This window comes from Cnephaeus nilssonii, assembly GCF_951640355.1.
Source record: "Cnephaeus nilssonii genome assembly, chromosome: 16".
Lineage (NCBI taxonomy): Eukaryota > Metazoa > Chordata > Mammalia > Chiroptera > Vespertilionidae > Cnephaeus > Cnephaeus nilssonii.
In genome coordinates this window covers 26,317,742-26,340,068 of record NC_137087.1, presented here as the reverse complement: position 1 = coordinate 26,340,068, position 22,327 = coordinate 26,317,742, and positions in this window count along the sequence as shown.

Sequence of the window (22,327 nt, the reverse complement as noted above, 5' to 3'; positions counted from 1 at the left end):
CTTCTATAAATATATGTGTGAATTTTTTATATTCTTATAAATTTTATGTTTTTGTAAACTTATATTTTAAACTTTATATTTAAATATTGATAATGATAATGATGACTATTATAACTGTGTGCCAGGCATCAGGACAAGCACTTTATAGGAACTATCTCATTTAATCCTCACAGCAACCCTATGAGATACTATCATCACTCTCATTTTACATGAGCGAAAGAGAAGCCAGGTTGCAGGCACGTAAGGGATAGTAAAGGGCACTGAAAACATCTGCTACAGCATATATCCATGATGCATCCTTCTAGATAAACTTAGGACACATCAATTCTAAGACATCATAAATTTTGATTGTCAAATTGGCCCATAGAAATGTACCAATTTTACATACCTTCTGTGCTATGACCAATGTCGAGATTACCATGCTTAGTCAAGTCATTATGTATAAAAAATTATCTTATTTGCATTTTTTTTGTTTTGTTAATCCTCACCTGAGGATTTTTTTTCATTGATTTGTAGAGAGTGGAAGGGAGGGTAGGAGGGGAAGAGAGAGAGAGAGAGAGAGAGAGAGAGAGAGAGAGAGAGAGAGAGAGAGGGAAACATCAATGTGAGAGAGACACATCGATTAGTTGCCTCTTGCATGCACCCCAACCTGAGCAAGGGATCTAACCTGCAACCCAGGTACATACCCTTGACTAGGAATCGAACCCATGAACCTTCAGTGCATGGGTGGATGCTGTAACCACTGAGCAACACTGGCCAGGTTGCATTTTCTTGATTAGTATTGCAGTTGAACTTTGTTTAATTTATTTATTCATATAATTAACATTTATTTGTTTGTATATTGCCTTTCATTTATTTTTCTTATTTTTAAAAATTTACTATTTCCTTATGTGTTGCAAATATTTTTCCTAGTTTGTACTTTGTCTTTTAATTTTTATAATTCATTATCATGGAAAAGTTTTAAATTTTTATATACTTTCATCTGTAGATTAATTTTCTTAATGAATTCAGATTTCTTTTATTTTCAAAAATGTTATAACATTAATATATCTGGTATTTATCTTCATTTATACTTTGAAGTAGGGGGTCCAATAATCTATCTTTCCCATGCTTCTTTGAAGTGCACATTACTAAATTCTTAGGTAACAAAATCAACTTATTGAAAACAATGATTAATGGAATTCTTGATTGATTTGCATTTTTCTTATTTTTACTGATATCCATATTTGGAATAGTTATTAATTTTAATTTATATTATATACTAGAGGCCTGGCGCATGAAATTCATGCGTGGGTACAGTCCCTAGGCCTGGCCTGCGATCAGGGCCATTTTCCCCAGCTGCCCACAGCCAGCCCCGCCCCCCGCCACCACCCACCCCAGTTTCCTGTTTGCCATCGGAGAAAGGGACTGAAAGGTGGTCAGTGCGCCTCATAGTGACCGGTCAAGCAGTCATTCTGGTTGTTCTGCCACTAGGGTCAATTTCCATATTACCCTTTTATTATATAGGATAGAGGCCTGGTGCGTGAGTGGGGGCCGGCTGGCCTGCCCTGATGGGGGCCCTGAATCAGGGTGGGGGTCCCCGCTGCGGGGCAGGGCCGGCCGGGGCAAGGGACCGTGGTCATTCTGGTATCTGGTCATTCTGGTCATTCTGCCATTTCAGTCGCTGGGCTTTTATTATATAGGATTCATTTTAATTTACTTATTAATTTTAATGATACATCACAATACCTATTATTTTTTAAAGTTCAAATTGCCTTTTTCATATTAATTTCTCATCAGATGGCTTACTATTCCAAAATCCTGCTACCTGTACTGTATACTCACCACTGCCCAAATGGATGTACAACAATCCCATGATTCTCCTCTAGCTTTTTGCATTCTTTAGCATTCCAACCTAGAAGTGATGCTCTTAACATCAACCAGAAAGAAAACATTACTTTAGCTTGAATTTTTATTGTAAACATAACTTGAACGTGATTTTTAAATTACCTTGTCTCTGCACGAGGCATCACTCTCTTCAGCGGGATATGTTATTTGGTTATAAAGTAAAATTCTAGAAATTGGTACATGTTGAATCAGCCACCAGGGACTCCTTATGTTTCCACAAATGCAATATCAGGAGCGTAAGAATGGAAATTGCCTGTAAGTGTTCAAGCTGATTTTGCAGTTACACGGGGAAGGGAGCCAGAGGCTGGGTGCACTGCATTGCAAACGGCCTGTTACTGAGATAACAGGCTCCCTGATTCAACATGCACCTGCCGTGTATTACATTTACCGTTTTCCAAGTTATGCCCCTGAAAACCGAGTTTATATGGTCTTATCCCACTGAATTAAAATGTCCAAGGGAGGCCTATTATGAGGACTTGAGAAAATTTATTGTTCTAAGAAAAGAAGCCTCAAAATGGTCTCCTGTCAGTGCTGTTTCAAGGAATAGATTTTCTCCAGAAAGCATTTCTATACCTATCTGTTATTGTGCCCCCCAACTCCCCAAATTCATATGTTGAAGCATTAACCCCAGGTACCTCAGATGTAACCTTATTTGGAGATAGGATCCTAACAGAGACAATCACGTTAAAATCAGGTCATAAGAGTGAGCCCCAATCCAATATGACTGATGTCCCTATAAACAGGCAAATTGGACACAGAGACACACACATAGAGAGAAGATGGTATGAAGACAGACAGAGAGAAGTAGTTTTCCACACACCAAGGACACCTCAGGCTACCAGAAGCTAGGACAGGGGTCTTCCCTAGGAAAATGGATCCTTCCCTAATGTTCTCAGAGGAAGTATGGGCCTGCAGACACCTTGATCTTCTGCTTCTGACCTCCAGACTGAGACAATGAATTTTTGTTGTTTCAGCCACTCAGCTTGTGGTACTTTAGCAGTATCCCTATCAAACTCATACATTTCCCATGCTTTTTTATTTTATGTTTTACTGTTTGTACTCTTCAAAGCACTTGGTCTATACTTTTAGAACACATTTGTCATATTTTATTGAGTTTTAAACGTTTGTAAGTGCTTCTGAATAGGTAATGCACACATACGGCAAACAATTGTGAGCGCGGAACAGGATAAAGCAGACTTAGCGTGGATAGTGAGTCTTCCTTGGCTGGTTCTCTATAGCACCCTACTCCCCAATCCCCAAAAGGGCCCTTCCAAGAGGCATACACACACTCCGTATCTTATATCCCTAGAATCATGATCATCCTAGTTTAGTTCCTTATTTTCTCTCATTGACCATATAGGTCTGTTGGGGGAAGAGAGATTGCTTCCTTCTGGGTAATCTCAGCTCTCAATAACTCTGACTTTAATGAACTGTTTACCAGCTAAGTTCAGGCAGGTTGATGTATAAAATTTAAGGTAGGTTAAAGGCTCTGATTGGTGTTAATATACAAACTCCTGCTATTTAGTCACTTTTAGGGTAATGCAGGATCTGAGCAAATATTTTGTTTGGGGGGCAGAGTGGAGAGATAGTAAGGAACTTGGGTGATGTTGGGGAGAGTGAGTGGAAAGAATTTAGCTGAAAAGGAAGTGAAAACTTGGTTGGTCTGACTTCTCCTTTGCTGTTCATAATGGTTCCAGTAACTGACTTTGAACAGGAGTAGCCCAGCTCCTATTTGCTTATCTGAGAAGCACTCTAACATCTTGGTTAAAACCTTGGATTTTGGGACCAGACTGTCTGACTTTATAATAATAATTCTACCACCAGTTAGTTCTGTAACATTGAACAAGTGATTTTACCTCTCTGTAATTAAGTTCTCCTAGGAAATGAAGAAAACAGCAGTACGGACAAAGCTTGTTGAAGTTTTGCTTGGGAGGCCAAGAGTTCCTTTTTGTTTTATAGTTGCTAGAAGGATGAAATGGGCTAAAGCTCTTATGGAATCATGCCTGACAATTAGTAAGGGCTATGCTAGATTTATTATTAACTCACCCATAAGTTTTCCCACTGTGGGTTTGTTAAAGTATTAGTTAGGATACATTTAGGTTGCAAGTAACAGAAAGCCAAGCAAAAGGGAGCTTAAACAATAAAGACATTTACCATTTTCTGTAACACGGTGTCGTGATGGAGGTTTTCTGGGTGGTAGTTCAGTGGCTTGTTGACAGCACCAACAATCAAGTTACCTTCCATCTTTGGAACACCAGTGTTTGAAGGATAGGCATCCTCAGCGAATTGGCTTTTGTCCTTGGCCTTCTCTTCTCAGGGTCACAAAATGTTTAGGAGTCACACACAGACAGGACAACATTGAGAGATATTGTTCGAAAAGGAAACACCTCTATCCACCACATATTCCTTTTAAAGAACAGGTAAAAAAGCTTTCCCAGGAAACAACATGACCAAAAATCTGTCACAGAATTTTTGAGACACATTAAAATAACAAAGTTTAATGAGAAAAAAAAAAAAAAGCTTTCCCAGTCCTGACTTGTGGCTCAGTTGGTTGGCCGATGTTCACCCAGAGGTTGCTGGTTTGATTCCTGGTCAGAGCACATGCCTGGGTTGTGGGCTTGATCCCCAGTTAGGGGTGTGCAGGAGGCAGCCATCTCACATTGAAGTTTTTCTCTTCTCCCTTCCTCTTTCTCTCAAAATCAATAAACTATTCTTTTTTATAAAAAAAAAAGCTTTGCCATGTTTTCTCTCATCTCATTGGCCAGAATGATATCAGGTGTCCATGCTTAACCAATTATTGGGTTATGAGGTGAGAATCTCATGATCATGGGCTGGGGTCTACCTTTCTTGAAGGAGATGACTGACCACTCAGAAGAGAGTGCACAAAATCAGGGTTTTGTCAGCCTGGAAGTACGGCAGTAGGTCGGCAACAAATATCTCCACCACAGTTAGTTTGACTTCTGGATGGAGTTTCAGTTTGTTTGTTTATTTTTTTATTCCCATAAATATTTTTGTTTTATTTTGCTTTAATGTGCTGCTACAGCCTTAGTTTATTTGTCATTGAAAGTCATACTATTTGCTTGTGTATGAGTGTGTGAGTGTGTGTGTGTGTGTGTGTGTGTGTGTGTGTGTGTGTAAGAGACAGAGAGGCACAGAGAGTATGTTTCTATGAGAGCTCATTTTTTTCTGTCAATTCTTCCGAAGAGTCTGGCATTGAAGCTCCTTTACCAGTTGGTCATTGGTTAACCTCATTCATGTTCATGTACTCAACTACTGCCAATGGACTGATGGTTGTCAAATCTCCCTGTCCACCTCAGAACCCCTTTCTGAGCTTCAGATACACATATTTGATTTCTTGATAGCAGACTCTATTTGAGTTTGAGACTGACCACATTTCCTTCTAAGTTGACATAACCATCAAGGAAGATGAGGACTCAGCCCTGGCCCGTGGATTCACAATGCAGTAACACTGATTTACCTAGCTTTGCCTCTGATGGTATCTTTCTGACACGTTTAATTTCTCTGGGTCCTGCCCTGCCAACTTAGAAACTTTTTCATTAACTATTTCCATTTCTAGCCCTCCTTATCAGCTTTCTCATCCTCAAGGAAGCAGTGTCTCTTTTTATAGTTGCTTGAAGGAGGAAATAGGCTAAAGCTCTTAAAGAATTGCAATAGATATTTTGGAGGGATGAGAAACTTTCTTGAAGTTCTAAAATTCCAGCATACACTTGTTGCTTACTCCAAGAGACCCTAACAAAGGTCATAATTAAGGTTATATCTAAGGAATGCCCTTCAGATTGTGTCCGGATGAGATGCACAAGGAAGACTTAGTTCCCAGTGCCAGCCCTCTGCTCTTCATGGAGCCCTCACAGCCACTTGGGCAAGACATGGCCTTGCTCTAGTCTAGATCATGACCAGCCCCTCTCCTGTCTCCGTCATGAAGGGCTAAAAGTTTGATATCATCTCTTAACTCTTCACAATGAACAAATGATTCATCAAATGGGATAAAAGGGCCAGATACCTTGCTATCAGGATGACTTGAATTTCAGAAAATAATTTAATGCCATATACTTGTGACTTTTTATTAATTTAAACTGCCTTACTATGAACTGGCATTAAAGCAAATTACCTCCACCTCATGCAACCTTAAAAAGCAAATCTTACAAAACTAGGGAGAGAGGCTAGAAGACTCGGAGTAGAAGGAAGGGCCCTTGCATTCTCCTCTCAAGCCCACCAAGCTGAGGCCAGATCCCTGGCATGGAGCCCATCTAGGAAATGCCCCAAGTTCTTCAACCAAAGAAGTGGGAGTCCTATTTCCTCCCAGTGAGGTTACTGGCCCCAAGGGCACAGTGGCAGGATGGAACCTTGTGTCTAGAAGGAGCTGGCCTTCCTGTGACAAGCCCAATTAAGCCACCAGCTGTGATCAATTATCCAAAAGGCCAATCAGGTGCAGGCAGCTGGGTAGTGTGGGGGCTGGACTGGAATCATCCAGAGAGCTAGCAGACTCTTGGCTGTCTAAACTTCAATTTCTATTTATGGAGCCTCTCTTAAAACTCATATGAATCTTATTGAAGCTCCTGCATCTGAGGGGCATTAGGATATTGTAAGGAGGTAACCAAGATCAGAGTTTTCCCTCTGAGAAGTTGTGCAGAGGCACATTGAAGAATCTTTCGTGTACCTATTCCATGTCTATTTTCTGTGGGGTACGGAAAGACTCCCTATGCCCAAAGGAACAGTGTTTAGTGTTTAGAAGAAAAATCTTCTCTTAGAAAAGGATCTCAAATTTCTTTACTTAGGAGAGTCACTGACTAGTAATATATTTCAGTTTTTTATGCAATGTGGAGATATAGCCTTGACCTTTGCAGTGGTTTTCAAACTATGTTTCTCAAAACCATCTAAGTTCCATATAGTTTCCACAGAGCACAAGGTATACTGCAATTGGACTTTATATAATAGTGTTTTCCAGGTATTTAAAAGGTTTGTTTCTTAAACTTGTAAGCCAAACAATTGAAGGTTTAATATAGATAACATTTCAATAGATATTTTGGAGGGGTGAAAAACTTCTTGCAGCTCTTAAATTCCAGCATGCACTTGTTGCTCACTCCATGAGACCCTAAGGTCATAGTTAAGGTTATATCTAGGGAAAAATGTTATTCTAACACTTGAAACCATTACGATTAACTACGATTTTGTGCTAAGAAGTTTAAATAGACTTCTCAAGTTCCTTCTCTATGGAAGTTCTGGAGAAAAGCTGTAACTCATAAGTCAAATAGTCAAGGAAGTAAACTTAGATGCCAAATTGTACAAGAGCTTGAGCTTGTTCTTATGATTGAAGCATCTCTGTTCTAGGTCATGAATACTTCTTTTAGCACAGTCTGCATTTTAGGAGGCAAGGAAATGCCATACACTGCTTCATGTTGTTAGGGCATCTGCATTGGAACACAGTCATGTTTCCTGACCTGCCTTGTAGGTATTATTTTAATGTTCATCATTCACTACTGAAAGCTTAAAAGAATTGTCTCTTAAAATCCAATTTACCAGTTTGTGATTAATTACTTTTGTCACCAGAAAGCATAGGAAGTAAAACATTTAGATCTTGCTGTTATATATGCCCTAGTTACCATGCTAGGTGAGTAATATAAAGTGGAGCAAGGCAAAAGCCCTGCACTCAAGTGGCTCATAGTCTAATGAAAGAGAAGGAACCTAACGAAAATCTAAGAAAACTGCAAATGGATATGTAAAGTGGTAAAAGCTAAATAACAAATGAAAGCACGGGGTAAGTTTTTGAGATGAAGCAGTGGAGAGAAGGGGGCTATATTCAGAAAGAGAGCATTAAGCAAAATAAATAAAAAGAGACTCAGATCTTAGACGTATGCTGATAAAATTTCAGAACACCAAGGATAAAACAAAGGTCCCCAAATTTTCCAAAGCAAAAAAAGAAAGGCAACTAGAAAGTCCAGGAAAAAGTAAATGCTATATAAGAAAGCCATAGTTCAAGCATGAAGCAAACAAATGTAGCAAGATGTTGTGTCACTAAATGTTGGAGCCTTCTCCTTTTAGGTATGTGGAATTATGTATTTCTTTTAATAGGCCCAATCACATTACTTGGGAATAATCTTTACATGATCATACTATTGTTAGCATTGTTTATTTCTGTGATAGTCAGAATGAGCTAGGTTCTGCTGCAAATGACCGAAGTCTCAGTTGCTTCCAACAATAAGTTTCTTCCTTGATCATTTTAAATGTTCATCACAGGTAAGCTAAGGCTCAGATGTATGTTATATTCATTTTGGGACCAAGATACTGTCTGGAACATTGTCAATCACATGACAGAAACAAAGATGTGATCCATGTCTCTTAAGACTTCCTATGAATAACATTCATTACTTTCACTCACATTTTATTAGCCAAAGCCACTCCTGAGTTCACTACAAGAGGTGCATATAATCTTCCCACAGGGAGAGATTCGGAGGGATGAAAACAAAAATATTAGTGACCATGTTGAATGCCACCTTTCTGGTATTCAACTATTCCGTATTCTCCTTTCCCCACATGCTGAATACACTTACCTCTTTTCCAAAAGAGACAATCAGAGTCCAAAACAGTAGCTTGTTCTTTACCTTTACTTCTAAGGTAATGTGAGATGGTTTCTATATCAGGTCTTCATGCAGCTCTTCTTGATCCAGAGCTGTAGGAATAAAAGGAGAAGCCATCTGCTCTTCACATACTCAATGTGCAGTGGTGAAACAGGGAGAGTGTGACCACAATAAACACTCTCATCTGAAAAGGTGAAGAATGGGAGACACACAGATATTACCAGTCTCTACAAATTCTAAAATCTCCTCAGGCAGATGTTGTCTGAGAGAAGGAAGTATTCCTTGGTCGGGTCTTGATTTCACTCATTGGGAATAGCTCCCCAGACATTTTTCTCCTTAGCAATTGTATCCTTTGGGGAGTCTTTATTTTTCACTATTGTCTTCTGCTACATCCCAAGAACGAATTGTAGAGCATGATTTCATTGGAGGCCAAAGAGCTTTCTTCCTTCTTGCTCAAGCAGGAAGGAAGGAGAAATGCAAGGGTTGTTTTAAGTCTTGAGCAATCTTTTTCAATCTAGGCTAATGGTTCCATTGGTGTTTTAACGCTTTCAATTTTTAACTTATCTATTTGGTTTTTATTAAAGTATTCGTATCCTGTTTTGAAATATGTCTCTATAGACATTTAATTGCTAGTACCTTGTATCTATCAGATTTCCCTAAAATTTTTAAACAAATGATATACAGCAACCTCTTAATTTTGGTCCTTGGCATGAGGCTAGTTTTAGTAGGACTTTGTTGTTCAATGATATCCTTTTTCCTTTTTTTTAAATCAATTTTATTTTTCAATTAGAGTTGAATACATTACTATATGAGTTTCAGGTATACACCGCAATGATTAGACATTATACATTTTACTAATTGATCATCTCGATAAATCTCTCACCCATCTGATACCATACATAATTATTAGAATATTATTGACTATATTCCCTATGCTGTACTTTACATCCCCATGACTATTCTGTAACAACCAATTTGTACTTCTTAATCCCTTCATTTTTTTCACCCATCCCCCCAACCCTACTCCCATCTGGCAACTGTCAAAATGTTCTCTGTTTCTATGAGTGTTTCTGTTCTGTTTGTTCATTTATCTTGATTTTTATATTCAATTGTTGATAGATATGTATTTACTGCCATTTTATTTGGCTTAGTGATTGTAAATGAAAATCAATTATATCTTTCAAACTATGAAAATCCCCAAGTTTCTAGATGCTGTCTATTTCTTTTTCTCCCTACTTCCAAACTGACCAATTCTTTTTGAGCTTATTTCTTTCTAGTTAGTGCATTCAATACCAACCAATTGAAGCTGCTAATATATTGTTTGCCCACATCTTCTCCTAAAGCTACACCATGTTCATTAAGGGGAAGTATCAATGAGGCCTGGAGCCAGTGCAACTTATTTTAGTTTTGTTGTTGTTGTGACAATAGCACCTCATGTTATTACAATAGCACCTGCCTTGTACAAATTTATAACTTTTGCATCAGTCAGAGTGAACTAGGCAGAGGTAACAAATGGTAACAAATGGCTCCAAAATACCATCATTACAACAACAACAAAGATCTATTTCTTTCCTTTATTACATATTCATTGTGGGGTAGCTATAGCCCTGCTTTATGTCACTTTTACTCTAGTACCAAGCTGATGAAGCAGCCACTAGGTGAAACATTTATGATCTCATGGGAAAGGGAAAAGAGACAGTGACCCATGAATTAGCACTTAAAACTTCTGTCTGGAAATGGCACATATCACTTCTACCCACAATGGCCAAAGCACTAATGTGACTACAGGCAAGGATAAATATCTTTTCCACAGAGAGGGAAACCAGAATATTTAATAATCAAAAATATAACTTACTGCAATTACTATTAATTTACAGTCAACAGGTAGACAAAGTACAGCAGATAATTATAGTTATGCCCTGTAAAATGAAAGTACCAAAAATCTTAACCACATAAAAAGAAGAACATAGCTGACAAAAGTAAGGAGATAAAACTGGGTGCAGTTTACCTTTTTAACCAGAGGTCTTGTCTCATACCTCTGGCTCAACAGGCTTTATCCTGTATTCATGGTGATTATATAATTTGTCAACCGAGGACACTCTTGAAAGTCGGTGCTATTAATAATTACACCAAGAAAACAGGTTAAAACAGAGACTATCCCGTGCAAACGAGGATGTTCCCTACCTGAGCTTCTGCTCAGCTCCAGGTCCCAGTTACAGACTTTTCTAGAACAGTATGAATTCTCAATTACAGAAAAACAAGCTCTCTGTGCTTTCTGTGTGATTGTAATTTGGCAGCACATAAGTGAAGAGTTGCCAGTGCAATCTTTCATCAAGACACATGGTTGATTTTTTCTAATTACTTTTTTTGCTGATACCTATATACCATTGCAAACTATTCTAACTTCCCTTTGGTTTTTATGACTAGAAATCTGTAATTGCGGAAGAATGAATTTAAAATGGCATGCTTCTAGAGGAGGCCTTGGATCAAAAGAATCATGTGTCCATTATGTTAGAGAATTTTTAATCATTCAATAAATATTTATTAAACATATTTTACATGTCAGGTACTTTATAAGACATTTGGGCTGAAATGGTGATCTTATTCATGAGGAGTGGAATCAGACTCCTAAATGCATGAGCTCCAGGTAATTTTCACAAGTCTGTGACTTTTCTTCCTAACCATATTGTAGACATCTTGAGGATACAGCTCATCCCTCATTGAACCAGCTCTAGACTTCTCACAGAACCCTCCACAGTGAATAGAAGAGGTTTCAGAATATTTGCTCCTAGAAGAGAGAGTCATATTTGATTTAGTTTGGGACATAGCAGGTACTCAATTGTTAAGTGAATGAATACTTATTGTGTAATTTATTTTTTAAGTTCCATTCCCTTGGTAAAACAAAATACAGTTACCCACATGAGAAGAAATAATCAACTGTTTTAGGAAATCTAGTTTAGTTTGTTTCAGAAGTACTGTGTCAGAAAAGTTGGGGGCTAACCTGAATTCCTCTTACGAGGCAACACTAGTCTGCTTTTCTCAAAATCAGTGACTTTACAACAGAGGCCAAAGGGAAAGTATTTTTTTCTCTACAGAACTTTTGCACAGCCTTATTAGAAATGAAGCTTATCGTGAAAGTTTCTTTTAGTCTTTTGAGTTGTTGGTCAGGAATCCATCATGACTGAGTCGTACAATATTTATGAAAGTGTCAACTCGAGGAACACATCTGTGCTTTTTTTCCCCCACTCTGAAATTACTTCACTTAACAGAGGGGCCCAAATTTGGCTGTTCTGTGATGATTAAAATGCCCTGTACCTCATTAATGTTGCCACCATTTATTTAATAAAGTCAAATCAGAGTAGCATTTAATTTAGTTTTAATAGGATACTTAATGTATGTTAACTAAATATCAATTGATTATTAAAGTGGAGAGTGCTGAGGTGTAACAAATATATAAGATATAAATCTTGTTGCTGTGCCATTAACTCAGAATTACATAAGCAATAAATGTCTAATTAGATTTTAGTAGTGATGACTTGTAAGCATTTATTGAGATTCAATAAGATCGATGCTATTGACTTGTGCTAAGGACCACAGCTTAATTAACTCCTTCATTCTTATTTTCAACAGTCTTTGCCATTTTTTATTTATAGGATGCTAAACCAGAGGCGTGGTGATGGAGGAAGAGAGGTAATCCATGTACAGCACCTTAAATGATCCCAAACAATAATAGGAAGACAGGATGACCATTGTGATGGGCTTGGATTCCAGGACTTTGGGTAATGGAATCACTGATTTCTAAGGCCATTTTCCTATAGATAAGTTTGAGGATTCAGCATGATATGGCAATGTAGTCAGACCATTTGAATAGCATAAAGTGAAAAGTGGGCCCAAAATCAATCCCATCTTAGATTGGGGAAGAACAGAAGGTCACTTATACAGTACAATTTTAGGAGTCCTTGTATTTCAAAAATATCTATCCTACTTCTCTCTTACTGCCTGAAAATCATGATGCAACTATTTCTTTGGGCTCAAGGTATGATTACCCTTTGATTCTTGAATTAAAAAGTCTGGAATCATAGGTTGTTATACAAGATAACTAGATAATTGTTATAAAAAATGATGTGTTCCATGACATTACATAATATGCTCACTGTGTTATCCTTGTTAAAATTACATAACTCAATGCACTGTGCAAAATTGCAAGAAACATGATTTATTAATGCCGTGTTTCTGTCCATTTCTGTACATGCATATGTGATACATTGCATCGTTTGTGTCTCTGATTTGTACTGAATAACCTGTTTCTTTAGTGTGCCCCATAAGAATTCACCGAGTGGAATCAATTTGTTAAGAAGTAACTTACCTGTGTCACCAGATTTTATGGTCACTTTGCATTTTAAGCTGATATTAGTTAGCTCTCTAACACTAATTCATCAAATTATTTACTTGGCATAATGTCATGGAGAGCCTCTGGCTTTGGAAAGTCTTTGTTAAGATTGGTAATTCAGACATTCCTGAATTTGAGGTCTGTGTTCTGTTCCAAGCCAGGTGAGCTTCCGCAAGTTGCTTAACTTCCCTAGGTATCATCCCATAGTGTTATTGGGGGAATTAAATGAGATAATGTATAACAGATGCCCAGTACAAAGTCTCCTGCATTGTCTAAACAACTGACCTTTGTTCCTCTCTGTTCTTCTCTACCCTTTTCCATATCTCTCATTTTATTTCACTGCCTCTTGATGCACTAACATCACGCGCCTCCTTTCTTTGGATGGGGATGATAGAATGCTAATTTTTAGACAGGCATAGGGCTTAATGCTCTAGAAACTGGAGGTGGGAAGTGGAGGAAAGACACAAAATCATGGAAAGAGAAGGGGCATAATATTAGGAACATAATTCTTTGCCGTTCACACTTTTGCCATGAGCCATTCCTGGCTTACCTCAACTTCCCAAGGAACCCCAACTATAAAGGTTGCAGACACCACATTGCTCTGAGGTTAAGGATATCTCAGAGAAGTAGCTCAATTGACACCTGCAGTTGGGAATATTCTGTGATTTATGTGATTCAGCAACAAACAAATGATTTATGGGAACTGTGGTTGTAGTTTAACAATCTATCATAAAGATGTAGAAATCCTGAGTCTGCATATACTTAATGACTTAGCCTTAAAACACATGAAACAAAATTTTGGAGAATTTACTGAGAGATATTGATTAATCCAGAATCTTAAAGAGACATCCTAATATATTTCTCTCAGATACTGACAGATCAAGTGAACAAAAGAAAAGTAGTAAAACTGTAGAAGATTTGACAACATAACTCAAAAGCTTGATCTAATGGTAGATGTGGAATCTTATACCCAACAGTCTAATAATTTATTTTTAAAGCATCATTGAATGCTTATAAAAATTGACCATGTATTAGGTCATGAGAAGAGTCTCAACAGATTCCAAAGAATCTATTTATAGGGCCCTTGTTATCTAAGCACAAAGAAATTATTAAATTAGAAAACAACAATAAAAGGACAATTAAAAACAACAGTAGCTGTCATACCTTTAGGGGAGAAAAATAGTTCTAAAATACTCAAGTGTTTCAGAGGACAAATATGGAAATTAAAAACTCTTTAGCACTGAATGAAAACAATAGTACTACATTCAAAATGTAGCTAAAAGCAGTACTCAGCAGAAAATTCATACGTAAGCCATAAATCCAATTCTGTGTCAACAAAAAATGAATGGAATTTTCATGAAACTTGAAACTTTGTATTTTTCATAAGGAAATCAGAAATTAATCAAGAATAGTTAATAGCTAAAACTGTTCTCAAAAATAAGCATTATTAGTACAGAGTGTAGACTTGTGCTACCTGATTAGTTATAAAACCATATAAATTAAGGTATGGTAAGTTGGCCTTATGCATGAAGAGACAAATAGGTCATCAGATCAGAGTAGAGAGCCTAGGAATGAAATCAAACATATATAGATCTTAGGTATATAAAAAAAAGAGGGGGGAAATCAGATAAATTAGAGAGACGGGATGAACTAATAAATAACTTCCATAGAAAAAAATGGTTTTCATATAAAAAAAGTAAAATTAGATTACTGCTCCACATCATACATAAAAACAATCTTCCAATAAATTAAAAACTGTAATATAAAAAAACTAAAAGTATTGAAAGAAAATATCAGAGAATATTTAATGATCCCAGAATAGGAAATAATTTCTCAAACAAGATAATAAAAACTTAAATATAAAAGTATTAAATTTGACTACTCAAAACAATTTTAATCATCAACTAAAAGGATTTTATTTTTTAGAGAGAGGGGAAGTGGGGGATAGGGGGGAGGGAGAGAGAAAGAGAGAGAGAGAGAAAGAGAGAGAGAGAGAGAGAGAGAGAGAGAGAGAGAGAGAGAGAACCCAAAACCTAGGTCTGTGCCCTGACCTGAAATCAAACCCTCCACCTTTCCATGTATGGGATGACACTCCTCCCAGCTGAGCACATTGGCCAAAACTGACTAGTCAAATTTTTAAAAAATCACAATAAAGTTAAAATATAAGTGATGAAGTAGAAGTAACAAAGATACTATATATTAACAAATATGCCAGACAAAATATTATTATCCATCATCAAAGGATCTGAATGGTCACTTCTCAGAAAAGAAAATTTGAATAAAAGTAGAAAAGAAAATGGCACACACAAATGAATACAAGTAGAACTGGGAAATTCTGAAAATGATTAGTAGATGTATCAATGTCAATGCTTTCTGGGAACTGTGGTTTTGCAAAATGTTACCATGAAAAGCTGGGCAAAATGTACAAGGGAATCCCTTATATTATTTCTTACAACTGCAAATGAGTCTACATTATCTTAATAAAAATTTCAATTAAGAATGTGAAAAGAGCCGAAACCGGTTTGGCTCAGTGGATAGAGCGTCAGTCTGCGGACTGAGGGGTCCCAGGTTCGATTCCGGTCAAGTGCATGTACATTGGTTGCGGGCACATCCCCGGTGGGGGTGTGCAGGAGGCAGCTGGTCGATGTTTCTAGCTCTCTATCCCTCTCCCTTCCTCTCTGTAAAAAATCAATAACATATATTTTTTAAAAAAGAATTTGAAAAGATACTTACCCTCACTGGTAATCAAAGATATCCTATTTTAAATAATAAGATGCTCAGAAAATTGGTAAAAAAAAAAAAATAAGAGTTGTGATCATAACCAGTGTTGGCAAGGAAATGACTATTTAGAGACAAGAGGAAATTTCATATTTTACACTCAGAAGTTGGTAAAAATGAAGGATCGTGACCAAAACCATTGTTGGCAAGGAAGTGAATACTTAGGGAAAATGGAATTCTAATGTTTTGCTTGTGGGAGTGTAATCTGTAGAACAGTTTTGCAATAGCTCTTAATATTGAAAATGTGCATATTCAAACATTCACTTGTAGGTGTATATCCTGGATATATTATTTTATATGTGCCCAAGAGGACTTGTACAAGTATGTTATTGCACTTGGTAATAATAAAAAATTGGAAAAAACTCAAATATTCCTGTAGAGAAAATGGATAAATAAATTGTGGTATACAATGGAATATTAGACAACAACTAAAATGAACTAGATCTTTCAACAGCAACATGGATAACTCCTGAAGACATAATATTAAGAAAATGAAACTGTAGAGCATTGCATTCACTGTGAAACAAGATATTAAAATAAGACTCTTCCTGTTTCAGTTCAGACTGGGTCTCCAAGTCAAAAGGCAAAAGTGCTCCCACATTTTAAAAAGAGGTAGTAGACCTGTTATCCAGGACTTACAAAGATGTGATCACAACCTCGGTGTTTAAAAATGGATGGAGATGTTAAGAGAGAATGATTAGAGAAAGATTTGCTTTGGAGAAAGTGTCCATGAGAGTCTCTCCTGCTTTTATAATTTTTTGAAGGGTGAGATGTACACTTTCATCTCAGGTCAAATGAGAGCAGCTTCCATGGGACCACTCAAAGGTTGATGGTCTCCACAGCTGTCTGTGGGACACAGTGGGCTGAGGTGAGGCTGAGCCTGAACAATCCTGAGTTAAGAGGATGTGGCTGGAACTCAATGTTCTGAAAGTCCAGCAAGGAAAGAGGCTGTCCTGGGACTGGCCTGGACCACCAGAGTCACGAATGCAAGTATTTCCTTTGGACAAATGGGCCATGAAGATGAGCCTACCATTAATTCATTCACTTATGCATTCAAGGAATATTTTTTAAGTTGTGTATTATGTTCCAAGCACTGTTTTAAGCATTTAAATCAGTGAACAAATAGGCAATAGGTCTCATTTTCATGGAAGGTATATTTCATTGGGAGTGATGATAAATAATAAACATAAAAATAATTGACTAATATAGTATAATAGAATGTTATCCTATATAATAAAAGGCAGATATGCAAATCGACCCGACAGCAGAACGACCAGCTGCTATGATGCGCACTGACCACCAGGGGGCAGAAGCCGGGCTCATGACTGGCGAGCGCAGTGGAGGTGGTGGGAGCCTCTCCCACCTCCATGGCAGTGCTAAGGATGTCCAACTGTGGAAAGCAGGCCTAAGCCATCAGTCGAACATCCCCCGAGGGCTCCTGGACTGCGAGAGGGCCCAGGCCGGGCTGAGGGCACCCCCAAGAGTTTCGTGCACCGGGCCCCTAGTAAGTACTATAAGAAAATGTACATTAAGGGGCATTGGGGTGAGGAGGGTGGATAGAGTACAATTTTAAATAAGAGTATCAGAGTAGGCTTTATTAAATAGATAAGATTTGGGAAGACTTGGAGGAGGTAAGAGAATTTGTCTTCTATATTTTGAGCAAAAACTGTCCTAGACAGAGAGAATAGCCAGAAGAATGCTCTAGAAGGGAGCATGCACAGCATGTTTTAGGTGCAACAAAGGGCCAGAGTGGCTGGAGTGGAGTGAGCAGGGGGTGAGAAATAGGAGATAAAGTCTGAGATCAGAGAGGTAATGGGCCAGCAAGGTGGGGGACTGGGTGGACAGATTGTGAGGGGCCATAGAGGCCTTTATGAGTTATTTGGCTTTTATTCTGAGGGAAAACTGGATTCTGCTCGGCTTTGAGCAGAGATGCTGATATGACTTGCTTGTGTTTTAATTGGTCTCTTCAGCTGCTGTATTGAGAACAGACTGTCGAGTGGCCAAGAGTAGAAGAAGGGAAACAAGTTGGGAAGATTCATTGCATTAACCCAGGACAGAGGTCATGGAGGTTCAGATCAGGGCAGCAGTAGTAGAGATAGTGAGAAGCAGTCAGATTCTGGGAGAAAATATACACACAAAAAAGTACAAAACTTACATGAGGACAACTTTAAAACATTGTTGAAGGACACAAAAGAACACTTTAACAATGGAAAACATAACATGCCCTAGGATGGGAAGACTCAACATTATACAGATGATAGTTCTCCGTTAATTAATTTAGAAATATAATACAATCCCAAGAACAACCACTAACAGTTTGTAAAGATATTTAACTTAAAAAGACTAGTTCTAATGTCCAATGAAAAATTAATAAATTTGACAATAAAATAAAAAATAAATATCTTTATAGAAAAACACATCAGAAAGGAAAAGATAAATGACAAATTGGAATTTTCAACTGATAATGAGCAATTTTTTTAATATGCAAAGAGCTCCTACAAATAAATAAGCAAGTCAACAACTCAACAAGAAAAAGTGGACAAAGAAAATTAATGAGCAGTTAAAAGAAAATATAGATGAATTTTAAATATATGAAATGATTCTCAACCTCACTCTAAATTTAAAAAGAAATATTGTAAAACTACAATATGATACCCACAAAAGTACAATGTGATACCATTTCTCATCTATCATATGGGCAGATAAAAAAGTTTGATAACATGCTATTGGCTGGGGTCTACGGATACAGGCATGCTCATACATTGTTAATAAAAGTGTAAACACTTACTACTTCTTTGAAGACTACTTTGAAAACACCTAGCTATAATTAAAGTGCCTTTAACGTCTTTTGATCTACAAACCCCACTTCCAGGACTTGTCCTTCATTGAAGTGAAGTAACTGATATATGAGTATTCATTGTGGTATTGTTTTAAGTACTGAGAAATTAAAAACTACTTAAATATCCATAGAAAGGGGAATGGATAAATAATTTACATTACAAAATGAAAGGGAGCATTATGTAGCTGTCTAAAACAATGTGGCAGTGATATACACTGATATGGAAAGTTCTCCAATATGTTAAGTGAGGGGGAAAAAGCAAAAAACAAATAAACAAACAAAAAATGGTGTGCAAAACTTGCTAAAGTTTGTTAACAATACACACATGTGCTGTACATTTCTGGAATAAAGAAAATGGGGGGGTACTTCTTAAAATAGGAACTGGGCAACTGCAGGAGACTTACTTTCACCATATGCACCTTTTGAAGTCTATAACATGTGTTTGATACACTGATTCCAAAATATAAGAGATTTTTAAAAACTCCAAATAGACATTAAAACTACAGGCAAACTGATTAGAAAAGAAAATTAAGACTTTAGAGGTATTATCATTTTTCTCTGAGATGAGTTCAGAAATGAAGGTTGTCAACACTTAGGGAGAACTGTATTTTAGATTCTTCTGAAAATTCACTTGAAATCCACCAGAGGGCACACGAAATTACAGTGTGAGTAAGTTTGGAGACTTGCAGGTAACAAGTCAGCTGGACAAATGAGAACAAAGGCTCGTTCCAGACTGAGTCCTGCTGCATTCAAATTCCAGACAAGCCCTGGTCCCCAGGGATATGATTTTGTCACATGCCAGACAGGTGATGCTGGGAATCACCAAGTAGTGTGAAGCGATCTACCTATCACAACCCCTGCATGAATGGCTTATTGAGTGATCCCTTCTTCAGTGTAGAATTCTCTCTCTCTCTTTTTTTCCCCCCTCCTTAATCCATACTTAATGCCTTATGAAAAGATGTATTTGTTTCTTGGTAAGCCACGTTTCTTTAATTAAAGGAAGAGGGTTGGGAGAGGTCTACTGGAAAAAGAGAAAACGCTGGTTTCACAATCTGCACTATTTATGAGGGTGCTTTGCTGTTGAAACCTATGAGCCAGCCTGGCCCAGCTTGCCTCTTGCCCTCCCAGGAGACAATTACTGTCCTGCATAACAATTTGAAGCAAATATCGGATGTGGTCGAAAGAACAGTTGCAGCCCTCTCCCCAGCAACCGTTTCTGCTTAAATTTCTTAATTGTTTCCACCACTTCCTTTCCTCGGCTTGTGGCCTTCTGCAGGATCCTGAGCTTTAATAAAAGCCTCCCATACCCTCTGGAATTCACATGTGCAAGCAGACACTTCCTGGGCCCCAGATAAGCTGCACCTTAGAGCAGTGCTTCCAGCCAAATGCATCCCGCGCACATGCACCCGGAAGTCTCTGAGATGCCACATCTTCTCCTTGAAGAAGGCTTAGCTGGTGCAAGCCACCCTCTCACCTTCCCTGTCTGCACAGCTTCCCCTCCCTCCATGCCTAGAGTCTGGTGTTCTTGGTACCTGATGAGAGAGTCTGTGCCTGTTGCTTTCTCCTCTCCTCTCCTCTCCTCTCCTCTCCTCTCCTCTCCTCTCCTCTCCTCTCCTCTCCTCTCCTCTCCTCTCCCCTCCCCTCCTCTCCTCTCCCCTCCCCTCCCCTCCCCTCCCCTCCCCTCCCCTCCCCTCCCCTCTCCCCTCTCCTCTCCTCTCCCTCCCCTCCCCTCCCCTCCCCTCCCCTCCCCTCCCCTCCCCTCCCTCCCCTCCCTCCTCTCCTCTCCTCTCCTCTCCTCTCTTTTCCTTTCAGAGGTGTTTCAGGTATAACTTTTTAGGATACTTTGCATGGGAAAATAGGATTTCAAAGACAGGAGCTAGACAGGATGATTCTTAATGGTTCAGCTTTCAGCACTTGAAGTACTCAGGTAGGGAGATGTTTGAGAGACACTTAAGATAACTGACTATTTTTTAACCAAATTTCACCAACACTTTTTACCGATCCGCACACAGGAAAAGCCACTGTAGTTTTTTCTCACTGTAATGAGAGCCCAGCCCTACTATCAATATTGCCTCTGACCTGTGGGAAAGATGCTGGAATCAAAGATGTTCAGGGCAGGCTGGTGAGTGGGACCAGGAATCAGTGGAGTCTATTCTCAGCACTGTGATCTCAGTGTATGACTGTACTTACTACTCTGGGCCTTAGTGTCCTCATCTCTATAATGGGGGTGACGGTTTTGGTCAAACCCACCTTAAAGAACTGTTGTGAAGAGGAACAAAATTAAACACTTTATTTCAAAGAATCTCGAGGTTGTAAATGTTAATATCCACGGGATAACAAAACAGCAACAAAAACCTCGGTGGAACTAGCTTCTGTATTGGGAGGTGTGTTGGTAAAAACTCTGACTGTGATGGGAGCTAAGAAACATTTAGATGGCGGCTTCCTCGGGACATGAGGCAAACAGAGCTTGAGTAGTTTGACTGAGTGGAGGCCATGTGCTGGGCAGTAGGAAGTCAGTATTGTTCCCTCTGACCTAAGGCAAGGGAAGCTCATTCCGCTGTAAGTAAAGAGTCAGCTACCTTTTAGTCAGTTGAGACCTTTTAGTTAAAATACCATGCAAACTATTGGTAGAGGCATCACATCAGTGTTCCTTGCAAAAGAATGACAAACCAAAGTCAAATACTTGTGTTTCCCTGATTGAGTTTCAAACAACTCTGAGCATCTGCCAGTCCATACCCAGGTTCTTTGTTTTTCAAGTGGACTTACAAAGGTGGCTGTTAAGGAGTCTGGAATTGCACACATAGTTTTCTTCAAACCACTTTTTCTGCCAGAATCACCCTCTGTGGGAGCCACCTCCCTTTACTCTTCCACAGTCTAAGGCAGTATTTAATTTTTTTTCCAGAGAGCACCCTCACCTTTAGTGGTACAGTCATATGCTACCTAACATATTTAAGCAGTGGTCTATAGCGTGCAAACACTTTCACAGATAAAATTCATTAACAAAGCATTCTGCAATATAGATATTTCTTCTTCCCAGATGAAGAAATTAGTTCAGGGTGGTTTGCTGATTTGTCCAAAGTTGTAGTTGGTAAATTCAAAGACAAAATTAGGATTCAGTTCCATCCCTCCTTTAGCAACACCACCTAAGAAATCCCAGCAGTCTGAGAAACATAGGCCTTCATCTTGCTGAATGGAGAGACGACACATGGCATCTGTCATGCAGCATTTGTCATTCATTTGCTGCTCTACACTAGTGCTGCCAAAACGTGTTGGAATGTGTAGCCCCTAAAACTCTGAAGAAAAAGCCTTCTCTGTCCAAAGGTATTTGGGAAATGCTGTATATTATACACACTTCTATCCCACAATGGACACGTTAATGTTCTAAAGGCCTTGAGAAGCCTGTTTTACCTTGTTTGACCTCAAATTTCCCAAGCTTATTTAGGCACAGACTTTTTAATACAACATTGATTAAAATCCTGCAGAATTAGGGTGCTAGGCATGGAATACACTTTTGGAAAAGTGTATAAAAAATGCTTCGAGGGAAGTCAAGGTATGGTGAGAGACCTGGTTGGCTAGAGAAAGTTTATGCAAGAAAAGAGTGGGAGGTGTGCTTGAAAAGGTGAGTTTGGTACAAGCCTGGAATATTGCATACTTCACTTAGGATTTTGTTTTGTTTTTTCCCTAGAGAGAAAGATTACATCATAATCTTCCAGCGCTGTAGCACAGTTGAAAGAGCATAGACTTTGAAGTCTTAGGGGTCAAATCTCAGTTCAGCCACTTATTAGCTGCGTGCATCCTTTAGCCTCTCTGGACCTCACTTATAAAATACAGATGTTA